Source organism: Phascolarctos cinereus, unplaced genomic scaffold (genome assembly GCF_003287225.1).
Source record: "Phascolarctos cinereus isolate Bilbo 61053 unplaced genomic scaffold, phaCin_HiC Scaffold_339;HRSCAF=942, whole genome shotgun sequence".
NCBI classification, from domain to species: Eukaryota; Metazoa; Chordata; class Mammalia; order Diprotodontia; family Phascolarctidae; genus Phascolarctos; species Phascolarctos cinereus.
In genome coordinates, this window is record NW_027555668.1 from 20,108 (window position 1) to 32,116 (window position 12,009).

At 40.1% G+C, this 12,009-nt stretch overlaps 1 pseudogene across 1 annotated transcript; it reads right to left on the reverse strand.

Annotated features, from left to right (window-relative positions):
* Positions 1 to 7,521: 7,521 nt before the first annotated feature.
* LOC110204392 (cytochrome P450 2C23 pseudogene) lies at positions 7,522 to 11,339 on the reverse strand (annotated as a pseudogene). The gene is given in 4 exon segments (XR_013485039.1): positions 7,522 to 7,839; positions 8,313 to 8,454; positions 9,826 to 10,012; positions 11,200 to 11,339. The product of XR_013485039.1 is annotated as a cytochrome P450 2C23 pseudogene (transcript).
* Positions 11,340 to 12,009: the final 670 nt, after the last annotated feature.

Below are 12,009 nucleotides of genomic sequence, written 5' to 3' on the forward strand. Positions count from 1 at the left end.
CATACAGGGAAATGGAAGGAAAAAGGGACAAGAGAAGGAGAGGCTAATAGCAGGGAGGCTAGATTGGGAAGGCAGTAGACAGAAGCAAAACACTTTTGAAGATGGACATAGTGAAAGGAGAGAGAAAGATAAATGTGGAAAATAGGATGGAGGGAAATATATTATAATGAGAACTGTGAAAAAATTACAGCAAAAATTTCTCTGACAGAGGCCTTATATCTCAATTCCTAGGAGAACTGAGCTAAATTTATAGGAACACAGATCATTCCTCAATTGATAAATGGTCAAAGAATAAGAATGGGTATATTTCAGATGAAGTGATCAAAGGTATTCATAGTCTTATAAAATGCTTTAAATCACTATCGATTAGAGAAATGCAAATTAAAACAACTCTGAAGTACCACCTCATACCTATCAGATTGGCTAATATGACAGAAAGGGAAAAAGAGAAATGTTCAAGGAGATGTGGGAAAATTGCGATATGAATGCACTATTGGTGCAGTTGTGGATACTCATGTGATAAGAAATAACTGGCAGGATACTGTCAGAAAAAGCTAGAAAGGCTCACATACACTGGTTCAAAGTGAAAGGAGCTAAATCAGGGGATCACTGGACACAGTAACAGCAATACTGTGTGATAATCAACTGAGTGACAGCTATTCTCAGCAATACAGTGATCCAAAACAGTTCCAAAGGATTTATGATGAAAAACACTTTCCAACTCCAGGGAAAGAACTGATGGAATATGAATGCAATTGAAAGCACACTTCTTGAACAGCTTTGTTTATTGTTCTTGGTTTTTTTTTTCCTTTTTCTTTCACAATGCAATATGAAAATGTGTTTTTCATGACTGCATATGTATAACCTCTATTGCATTACTTGCTTTCCCAATGAGGAGAGGGAAGGAGGGAGAGAATTTAGAATTCAAAATTTTAAGAAATTAATGTTAAAATTATTTTCATAAGTAATTGGAAAAAATAAAATGTTAAATTAAAAAATTAAGTAGATATAAGTGGATAGAAGGAAATTAAGAAGAAAGCACAAACAGCAGAATACCTTTGAAAATACCATATGGAAATTATGATAGATATTTTACACTGAGAGGTAAAAAAATGACAATTCATACTTCTGTATAACATCCTCATTTGTGTTCATCTGTGTGTATGCACTTTTTTTTGCTGTTTAAATTTAGAATAATTTTTTAAGGCACAAAAAAGTAGTAATAGAGCTGTAACTCAAATAGGTCTTGGCTTTCATAGTGCTGACATTTACCTCAATTCAATTCTTTTCAATTTAGTCAAATATATTTCTAGAAACTAGGGAGCTACCTTGATGCAATCCAGGACTTTTGGGACACATTGTATATCAAGCCATCTGAAACTGGTTAGTTCTTTTAGCCTCGACATGAATAAAAGCTATGTTCCATTTTTTTGTTATGAGGGAATTGCCATAAGATATGCAGTGATTAAGAGCTGAGAAAATCTCTGTGATTGGAGGACTTGCCACCAGGCTACCCAAAGTAGCCGTTTTATATTTCCAATCCCACAGTTTATTCTTATGTGACATATTGGATAAAGTGTTGGCCCTGGAATCAGGAAGAACTAGAATCAGGAAGAATCATACTTATTGTATGATCTTGGAAAATTCAATTATCCTTTTAGTGCCCTCAAAAACCCCTCCAGGACAGCATGTTGTATAAAAAGTACCAATCTGTATCAGTATAGAAAACCTCTCAATACAGAAACTTAAGGTAGAGTTGGAAGCTGTGGGTTCAAATCCTGCTATGCCACTTCCTGGTTAGCATACTTGGATCCAAAGTCCTCGTGTCTCCATTTGTATAAAGAGGTTAACAATGCTTACACTGCTTGCTTCAGAAATGATATGAGAGTTGAAGGAAATAATATCTATAAAATGCTTGATGAATCTTACAGTGCTAAAGAGAGCCATAGGATCATAGTTAGAGTTGGATGGAAAGTTGGAAGATATTGAGTCCAATGGCTTCATTTGACATATGAGGAACTGAAGCCTTAGTTAAGACAAGTGGCTTGACCAAGGTGACATAGAGAGTCATCAGCAGAGCTTGGATTTGATCCTCTGTCCCCAAATCCAGACCCTTTGCCAGTATCCCAAACAACCTCATGGTTTGCACTACTGAGCTCACATGATACTTTGTGGTGGTCAAAGGAGATGATGCACAAAAATTGCATTACCCATTGTAAAGCACTATAATTATACTTGTGTATAACTTTAAAAGCTATGTACAGGTCTAATAATGACATAGCTTTTCTGCTTATTGCCTCTAAATTGAACCTCAGAATAGAGCAAATGGGAATGAAGTAGAATTCCATCTTGTCTAGAATGCTCTGCAGGGTTTGAGGGTTTGATGGACCCAGTGCCATTTTATCCCCAAATGGGAGCACTTGGAAGACCTCACCATTCAGATAGAATCTTTCTGGCTCCCCAGCATGATAGTACCCAAAAGTGTTCATGAGCTCGTGTCTCCATGCATGAGGTCTCCCCTGATCATAATGATCAGATGTTTGATTCAAAGTGTGCTCCCATCTTTATATGCAACTAGGAAAAATGAAATAATGAAAAGTGAGCCCCCTTCTGAATGTAGGTCACTCTTTCTTGTCCTTGCACCATGTGTCTTCCATCTGTGTGGAACCAATCAGCAGGAATTAAATAATAGCAGTGCTGGTTTAGATACATAGATAAGTTTCAAAGAAATCTAATCCTGCTCAGAAGTTTGCGTCAGGTTCAAAAGAGTCTATGGGTGGTCACCAGGGTCCATGTCTCCTATAAACACTGAAAAAAGTTTATCTCTGTTTGGGTGAAACCATAGTTCAGGCAGGATCCCAGTTTTGGCTGCCATTCACTGGGTGCATGACCTTGTGTAAATCTTAGGCTGTCCCTGCTGAAATTTCCTCATGTCTAAACTAGGGGCAGGGTAGGGGGAACTAGGGTATCACAGGATCACAAGAGATGACTGAGAGCTAGGTTTTCTGGTCTAACATTCTTAGTATTTAGGTGGAGGAAACTGAGGTCTAAGTATGGGAAGGGACCTGACCAAGGTCAGAGTGGTAGCAAATAGTAGAGCCATGATGGCCTTCTCTGCCATTGGTATATACTTCAATGGGTCTGTGATTGTATCAGTGGGAGGACTCCTTTTGACAATGCAAATGGCAATCCAGCCACAGCTTTCCAGGCTGGACAGCTTTTGGGGGAATGCTTGTAAAAATTCTCCATAGAGGCAGGATGTAGATGTGTGCTGATAAATGCTTAAAAGCCAGCTCTCTCTCAAAATAAAATGTATATTTGACACACTTTTAAGTTTAGTCTGCACTATTACTATTTTCTCCATCACATTCTTAAATACAGAAATAAAAGAATAGATCCAGCTCTTACTTGTGGTATTTGTCAGATGTCCAAGATGAAAATGTTCACACTCAGAATTTAACAACCAGCTCTCCTGAGATGGATTGAGATGGCTGTATCACACTGTTGGACAAGAATCATTTTATTTTGTTTGTAAAGCTCTTAGAATCTCTTTTGCCCCAACAAAGCAAGAGGATTTGGTAGAATAGCACCTTCGGACAAATTTTCCAAGGTGATATAATTCCGTTGGATGGAAGAGGGGGACCAATGCTCTGGGAATTCTCATGTAGCAATGTAAACACCATAATCTCATAGAATCCCTTAGGATTTACCTTTCCTTTAACTTTTTTTTTTGTCCTTCTCTTGAGTCTTGTGTTTGAAAATCAAATGTTCTATTCGGCTGTGCTCTTTTCCTCAGGAATATTTGAAAGTCCTCTAATTCACTAAATGTCCTTTTTTCACCTGAAGGATTAGACTTAGTTTTGGTGGATAGTTGATTCTTGGTTGAAATCTTAGCCTCTTTACCCTCCTAAATATACTAGTCCAAACCTAATCCTTTCAAGTGGAAGTTGATAAATTTTGTGTTATGCTGTCTGTTTTCCCACGATATTTGAATTGTACTAACTGCTTTACAATTATCTCATTTGATTCTCACAAAAACAACCCTGGAATTGAGTGCTATTATTGTCCCCCATTTTACTGATAAGGAAAGTGAGTCAAACATAAGTTAAGTAAATTGCCCAGGGTAACACAGCTAGTAAGTGTCAGAATCTAGATTTGAACTAAAGTCTGCCTAAGTCCCAGTATGGCATACCATCCACTGTGCCACCTAGCTGCCCCAAAAGAGGGAGAGAGAAAGACAGATAGACAGGCACAGAGCCAGAGAGAGACATAAAGAGAAAGAGAAAGACAGAGAGAGACAAAAAGAGCCAGAGAGAGGAGAAAAGATGGAGGTAAAGAGACAGACAGAGGATATCTCAGCAGATGTCCACTTTTTGAAGTCAATCACTATTATTTCATATCTCCTCTTCCTAACTCCTTGCTTGTTTCCTCTTTCCATCTAGGTAAAAACAATAATATTGTTTCTATATTCCCCTCTGTTGATCTTCATTCCGTGGCTCCCTTTTGCTTTTCCTCTTTCTGGAATTTCTTCACATGCTACTACTTACCCTTACCTTTCCCTTATCTGTGCTTTGTCCTTTTCCTTTCAAATACTGTATACTCATTCCATTCATGGATCTCATCCTTCCATGTCTTGCTGATACCAAAAAGGTCAAATTTCCCTCCATCCTGGAGAATCAAAAATTCCCTTGCCTGCTCCAAATACTTTGTGAACTGGTTTTTGGAGATCTGAGGCCATGAAATTTGTTGGGGGATCTTTCCACAGACTTGGCCTGCTGTCAATGTCAAGGTGTATTTTGCTACTATTCTTCCACACTGTAGCTACCCATTATACTTAAAATGCATATGAAAACCACATAGGTAGGTTTCTTTCCCCACAACCTTTTCCTTTTCAACTTAAAGCCCTTTTAAAAAAGATTTTCAAAGACTCCAGTCATATACCCCTTACTAGCCCATGTGAGGTGAATGTTCTCCCTAAATCAGGAGCTTGTCATCCTTCAAGTTTAAACCACAGTCCAGAAGTCCAAACTCTTTCCTCATTTCTATAAAACCTTCTATTTTGCCCACTTCAGTTATGTGAGATAAAGCATTCCAATCAGTCTCTCACTTTTTTCCCTAGAGTATTGCTCTTTCCCTCTTTTTTCTTTCTTCTTGGTGGTCATCAATACATAACAAAAACATTTCAAGCCCTCCATTTTCTTTAATAGCCTCTATGACCTTTCAGTGCATTAGGAGTTAGAGGAGACTTACAGCATCTTTCCCTCTTAGCATGTAAAGTATTGTTCATCCTTCCTTTTGGAAGAGGACCAATGACATCTTGGGGTGATGTCTTGAATTATTCATGAATTATATTTAAATGAAGGGGTCAGCTTCACTCTCTCTTTCAGCAAAAGTTTGGGGCAAGATAAAAGTCAGGAAGACTGGTGATGGCACAGGATATATTAAATGGCCTTGGCAGCTTTGATGTCTGACTAAGATCCAGCTGCCTTCATGGCCATTGGAATAAATTGTTTTCATCCACTCATTCCACAAGGGGAAGTCGCTATATGCTTTAGGTTGACATCCCCCTAAGTCACAAATGGGTTTCAGGCCTGTCACTTACCCTCAACTTGCTTTAGCTGGTCAGCCAAGATGGTTTTAGCAGGATTTGGCCATAGCACATACTACAGCTTCTTGGGGGCTACAGGTGAGAGGTGTAAATACTGTATCCTTGTATGGTCCCTTCTGATTACTCACTGTTATTTACCTTTGTACCTAGGTATATAGTTGTACACATGACTGGGCTTGGAATCAGGAAGACTCCTTCTGAGTTCAAATCCGGCTTCAGACACTTACTAACAGTGTGACCCTGGGCAAGTCACTTAACCCTGTTTGATTCAGCTCCTCATCTGCTAAATAAGCTGAAGAAGGAAATGGCAGACTGCTCCAGGATCTTGTCCAAGAAAAGCCCAAAAGAGGTCATAAAGAGGTGAAAAAGTGGCCAATAGGTAGATAGTTTTTCTAGGAGTTTGGCCATGGAAAGGAAGAAAGAGAGATGAAGGCAATATAATTGAGACTGAACAGAGCATGTAGAGGGATTCCCAGGTGGCTTTGCTGCTGGCCATGTGTGACTCAGCACTCTTGTGCCTCTAAGATGAAAAGCCAGTCATGCAGGACTCAGATATCCTGAGTCTCGCAAAAGTGGAAGCAAATCTATTGTTGACTCAGCAGATGTTCAAAAAGGCATACTTTGTCTTTTCAAAGTTACAAAAGTTCTGAGTACAATATAGGCAGAAAGAGTCAGCCAGGGAATCTCTGGGAATGAGATTTTTTTTGATTAGTTTTGTTTTAAGGATGAGGGAGAAGTGCATTTTACAGTAAGCAATAGGATAGGAATCAATGGATTTAAGAATATTGAAAATTAGGGAAAGACAGGGGAGGTTAGAGGGTGAAACATCTCAGCAGAGAGAGGGGGAGGTGAGAGCAAGGGCCAAAGTAGTGGGGTGAGTGGTTAGAAAAAGAGATGCTACCTTCTTTTTTTCTTTCCAGTTCCTCTGCCATATTAGAACAAAAGGAAGAAAGTTTGTGTGTGATGGTGGAGAGATGACTAAGAATAAAGAATTTTAGAAAAGAATAAATTAGCAATACATAATCTCAATTTTCTTAGTGATGTATTAAGTTCAGTGTTATGGTGAGAGGGAAGGAGTGAGATGAAAGGAGAGGCCCCAGTAAAGAAGAGTAATCTTAGAATAGATACTGAAGGGAGAGGGTAGTCAGTTGGGGCAGAGATCTGTGTTCACTTGCAAGGTTATAATAACAGAGAAGGCAAGTGGTAGCAATAATTTCTTGCTAGTTTTCAGTAAAGTAGTGCATGTCCCATGGGACAAAGGGATGTGGGATTTGAAAGTGAGAGCAAGTTGAGTTAGAACTGGCTCAGTGCTGAAAGGAGGAAAGTGAAATGAGAAATGCAGTAAGGACCTAAAGCACTGATGAATGGACTCACCCCACTGATCAAAGTATCATAGATGGAGACTCATTAGGGAATTCTGAGCCTACCTAATCCAACCCATTCATTGTAGAGGTGAAGAATCTGTTGTGAGAACAAATGGTGAAGTGACTTGCCCAAGCCACACAAGTTGTTATCATTAGGGGCAGGATTGATCTCAGGTCCTCTGCCCCAAAGCCAGGAATCCTTCCCTGTTACCACATTTTCTTTGAAGTCATGAATCCTCAGTGTATGGAAGGAAAAACACATATTTGCATGTCTGGAGTTGTTAGCAACATAGCCCTGTTCATTCTCCCCCAAATTCACAAACAAGAGCTATATAATAAAAAATAGGATCATCTGGAAGGAAACATGAAAAGAAAAGTACAAACAAATATGGTTTGGAGGTGGGATATTTTACAGATCTTCCTCCACACCCTAAATCTAGAATTGAGGATTTGCCTGGAGGTATTGGTTCAAGGGTTGCACATGAATGTCTATAATGCAGCCCCAGCATATAATGACATACAAGATACTCAACAAGGCTGTCATGTCTCTGAAATTTAAAACTCATTTTAATCAAGATGTGGGAATTTTTCTTTCCCTCAAAGGGATTCCAGAAAAACACATGAGAGTATTCAGTACAGAAGATGAACCAGCTTGCTAATTCACCAAATCAACTTTGTGTTCTTCTTAGCGAGGAAGAAAGCATAGTTGGTAATGTGGTGGGACGTTGCTGAATCCAACATAATTGGGCTTTACTCTAATTTCATTTGGATCTCCAACTGGTTTGAGAGTGAAGTTCTGTAGAATGGTGGTAAGGAACAAAAATACCTCCATCTTCGCCAGGCCCTCTCCAGCACAAGACCGTTTTCCTAGAAAGAAATGGAATTCTGCTTGGTAATCTTCATGGAATATCACAGTCAGCCAGAGAGAAACAGACTTGCTGATCCAGCACAATAATGGGAAAAGGAGTAAAAGAGAAATAAGTATATGGGCAGAAATGGTGAGAACTATTATTATTAGTTATAATTCAACCATTAATGGCCATAAGGAGAAGGAAGGAATTCCTTCTTCACAGCATTCTTCTCACAGTAACCCCTTGTGTAGTGGATCTTGCAATGGAATTAGAGGGCAGGTGAGCCAGCCAAGAGGCTCTCATCTATTCAGGGCTCTGAGAAAAAGCCAGGTCACGGGAATACTAGAAAAGACATTGTATGTCATGTCAGAGTGGGCTATGTGTCTTCAGAAGAACTGCCAGGAGAAGACTCAGCCAGAGGAGAGTGGGAGAGAGAGTGGGATTCTCCTTTTAGGGTGAGAGGTAGAGATGAGAAGGGTTTCTTTTTACCAATAGAAAAAGGCATGAAGTGGTCACTTTTCTTGAATTTCCCGTTCTCATCCAGGAAGTGCTGTGGGTCAAACTGGTCAGCCTTGGGAAACTCTTTCTTGTCATGCAACACTGGGGTGAGCAGTGGGAATATTGTTGTGCCCTAAAGGGAAGAAATTCCAGAGGAGAGTTAGGTATCATTACGAATATCCTTTGTAGTCTTGTCCCAAGAATCTTCAGAGACTCACTATGTTCTCTAGTACAAAATGCATACTTCTTTGCATGTGCATGAGATGTCACGCCATTAAGAATCTGCTTAGGCCCCAGTCTAGCTTTCCAGAGTGATGTCCCCATTATTGTCCCCATCAAGCCTTCCTTGGGGCTCCAGCTGAACTAGTCCAGCTGCTGTTCCCCATCCACAAAGCCCCTCTGTGGTCTTCATGCCTTTATAGTGACCATGTCCCACACCTGGAAGCCACTCCTTGCTCACTTCAGCCTTTTAGATTCCCAGCTTTCTTCAAGGATTGGCCTGGGTAACCCTCTTACAGGAAACCTTGGCTGAGGTGCTAAGCTCTTTGTGCTCTCCCTACCCTCAGTTCTTTGGTCTATACATCATGTGTGCACCTGCTGCCTGTGGGACTCTGGGCAGAACATGTGAATGGCCAGTGCCCAGGCAATGCTTAAAACTCTAGGGGCAGACCAGGCTACCTCCTGAGGGAATTTCTTCAGCAAGAAGCCACTTTGCCAATCAAATCACAGCTTGGGTCTGAAGGAAAGAAATAATACTTTAGGCTGACTTTTCTGGTTCCAAACTCAGCTCCCTCCTGCACAAGCCAAAGTCTTCAATGGTCAAAAACCCTTCTATTCTCGCCTTGTTTCAATAGCACTTGGCCTAGCAAATTTCACATAGTAAGTTCTTACTGAAGCCTTCATGATTTCAACAACATGCCTCAGTGGGGTACATTAAATGTGAAGTTAGGTGTGATGCTCCCTTCACTTTTCCTTGAGGGAGAATAGTTTTGCTCAGCCATTGCTAGGAAACTTCAATCTAATTCATTTTAATTCATTCACTTTTATTTAGCAACCCCAGAAAGCAGTATTTTAGAGTCTAAAGACCTAGGTTCAAGTCTCAGCTCCAACACTTAAATGATCTTAGGGAAGTCATTACACCTGAAAATCAATGTCCCTATCTACACAATGGACAGATAATAGTATTTATACATTCTGCTTCACTGCCTAGTAAGAGAAAAGGACAAAAACATTTCTCTTGAGCAACCTCACCCTGTTACGTTCCCTGTACATTTTCTTTCCAGAGCATTACTGTGGTGAATGAGAAGCAGGAAGAACAGAGATAAGGGCACACTTTTCTCTTATTCTTCATTTAGCACCACATGCAAGTAGCTGTATGTAATAAAGCACTGCCTCAAGGAGAACTTTAAGTGAGATCATGACAATGGGACTCCATTTTCTCATGTCCATGATGAGATCATTGGAATAAATGTGTTTAAGATCCCATTCTCCCAAGACTACTGACTTTGGGGAGGATATATTGTTGGAAATGGATGTCCGGTTCACTGCATGGGGTACGTTGAGAGGTATGAGGTCAATGAATCTTTGCACTTCATGCACCACAGCATCCATATAGGGCATATCTTGTCTGTCCTTTATGGAAGGAAGTCGATTATGTCCAATCACACGTCCAATTTCCTCATGAATTTTTGCTGCAGAGACAAAAAATACAAATCACCACTCAATGTTCCACTCTCCTGGGAATGCTCAATGAGCCTGTGTGGAATATCTGCCTTGTTATGACCTGAGATGATTCTCACATGGGCTCAGTGTCCTCCTCCTACTCAGTCAAGGATACAAAGGCTTCTGTAACAGCAATAGGATAAACTTCCATGATTTACTGGATGGGAGTCAGAAAGAATTGTGTTTACATTTCTCTTTAGACACTACCTGTGTAAATTCAGGCAAGTCATTAAATCTATGTAAGCCTCATTTTGTTTATCTGAAAAATGAGGATCATAAATTATCTGTCTTCTAAGGTTCCTTACTCCTCTAACCCTATTATGTATGATTTATAAAATGGAGATTAAAAACACCTCCTTAGCAGACATCAAATGAAATTACATGTCAAGTTATTTGTAACCCTCACATTCTTTATGATTATTATGCCAGCTTTTGTCAAAGCAAGTAGATGCCTTCATTTGAATTTGATAGTGCTGGTGATGGCATTATCATCTTGATTTAAACCATTCACCAGCTGTGTATCTCAGCTCCTGTCTCAATACCCTGAGCTGCTGAGGCATAGAATCTCAGCATTACAGGTGACATGTTTTCACCTAGGGCCATCCATAGCTGAACAGGAATCCTGACTCTAATGGACTGAACAAAGGGTCAACCAGCCTTTGCTTGAGAATCTCTAGTAAGCAAGAACTCACTATTTCCTGCGCAGCTGAATGGACTTTTGGAGAATTTTAATAGTTGGTAAGTCTTTCCTTACATGAAGTCTCCATTTGTCAATTTGTAAGGTCTACCTATGGTTCCTACTTCTGCCTCCTTAGATCCAGCAGTAGTATGCCTGGCAGAAGGCAAGCCATTTGAGGAAAGGGGTGTTTCATTTGAGTCTTTATATGCTAAGCATAGAACTGAGGGTGCACAGTGGGAGCTTTATATGTGCTGTTTAAAGTGAATTGAATTCCCCATAATACACGCCACATGCTTAAATAACAAACAGGTCTTGTTAGGGTCCTGTTTTCTTCAATATGCTACTGTCTGACCTGTTGCTGATCTGTGAGGAAGTCATGCAAATCCAATAGGGGGAAAGCAGAGGCCAGCTCCTGAGCAAGCTGCAGGGATGGGAAAGCAAGCCTGGTCTGAAAGCATGGCAATTCCTGTACTTTACCTTGGACCTCAGGATGTTTCAGAATGAGCAGCAGGCCATATCTTACGGTGCTGTGCGTTGTCTGTTCCTGCACTAAATAAATCTCTTCCTATCATTTTTAGATTTTCCAAGTCAAATTCAGACTGGGGATTATCTTTCTCCTAAAGGAGAGATACAAAATAGATTAAGTAATGAGAGACAGCAGGGAAAGCCATTAGTAACCATGTGAAGTTCTTAAAGTTTGTCTTAGGAGCCCTCCCCCACCTTCATTTCCCCACTCTAAACAGAATAACCTTCCTAATGCTCTTAGGTTTCCCCTGTTCATCCACAGGCTTACCTTTCCTAGGCAACCTTCTTCCCATCCAGAAACATGACATAGTGAATAGAGCACTAGGCTTGAATCAGGAAGATCTGAATTAAACTTTATTCTCAGCTAAGGGGTCTGTGTCCATGGGAAAGTCATTTAATTTTTCTGGGCCTCAGTTTCCTCATATGTAACAGGAGAGAGCTGGATCCTTTCAGCTCTCTATTTATTATCTATGATATATGTGGCATGGTGAGGACCTGATAAAGTAATTCACTTAAAAAGTTTATAACCTGCTAAGAGACCTCGCATGCAGATACTTTTACTACAAAGCAGGACAGCATTTTAGTTTAAAAAAAAAAAAGAAGGGATTTCAGATTTTCAGAACAGGGAACTGAGAGAAAAGTCTTGGGGCAGAAGAATACAGAATTTCAAATTTTGTAGGGAGAGGAAATTCAACCAGCCAATCTGTAACTGATCAGAAGTTTCCTTTTCAAAATCTCCCTTAAGTGGTCAGCCAGCCCCAC